This window comes from Haemaphysalis longicornis, unplaced genomic scaffold, assembly GCF_048455015.1.
Source record: "Haemaphysalis longicornis isolate Haplotype H1 unplaced genomic scaffold, Haemaphysalis longicornis Haplotype H1 scaffold_962, whole genome shotgun sequence".
NCBI classification, from domain to species: domain Eukaryota; kingdom Metazoa; phylum Arthropoda; class Arachnida; order Ixodida; family Ixodidae; genus Haemaphysalis; species Haemaphysalis longicornis.
The window spans coordinates 6,692-7,500 of record NW_027526469.1 but is presented as its reverse complement, the minus strand read 5'-3'; the positions used below and the strand labels follow the sequence as shown (position 1 = coordinate 7,500).

Below are 809 nucleotides of genomic sequence, written 5' to 3'. Positions count from 1 at the left end.
CGGCGTACGTGTGCCTCCCGGAAGGACGGCATTACAGCGGATGCCATGCGGGCCCAACTCCTGCGCCGCTGTCTTGGTGAGGGCGACCACGGCCTCTTTGGAGGCTGCGTACGCTCCGAAGGTGGCCATTCCCGTCTTGGCCACGATGCTGGCGACGTTTACGATGACTCCATTCGGCACGGCCGATGCGATCATGCTTCTTGCGGCCTCCCGCGTCATGAGGAACGTGCCCTGCGGGGAAAACACAGCGTGCGTATTAGTGATGACCATGCGTACGACAATTTGGACCACACAAATATCAACGCCCGAGGATGAATGGCTCAAAGAGTACAGTGTAATCACCCCGGCTGGACTCGATAGCTCTCCTCTAATGCGCACACCAATTAAATGGATGATTTATCTAGCCCCACCGTTCGGCGAGGTCCGGTGGGACGTAGCATGACGGGAGGACGGTCTTTTGTCTTTGGGATGCGCTAGCGCGCGGTCGTTTCGGCGCGCTGGTCAGGACTTGAGGAACGCGGCACAGACGGACGCTTCCGGGCGAGCTCGGAGACTGCCCCAACGCTCGCACGTGCGGCGCCCCGCTTCTGCGTAATTCCATTAGTGAGTAGAACCATCTCAACCTCTGGTGTTGTTTAGTGCCTCGCTCCCAATACCACTGTTATAGCCTACGATTAGTCGATATGCAGTATATTCGATTTGCACGTTGCAATATATGCTGTCATTGGTGTTTTTCCCTTGTCGCCTCCTGCCTTTGTCTGTCTCCGCAAACAACGGACCCGTCCGCAGCCGGCGCTCGCAAGGCATGT

General features: G+C 57.5%; 1 pseudogene; it reads right to left on the bottom strand.

Moving 5' to 3' along the window:
• Positions 1-227, bottom strand: part of LOC144154828 ((3R)-3-hydroxyacyl-CoA dehydrogenase pseudogene) — a 4,617-nt pseudogene extending 4,390 nt beyond the window's left edge.
• Between the last annotated feature and the right edge of the window lie 582 nt (positions 228-809).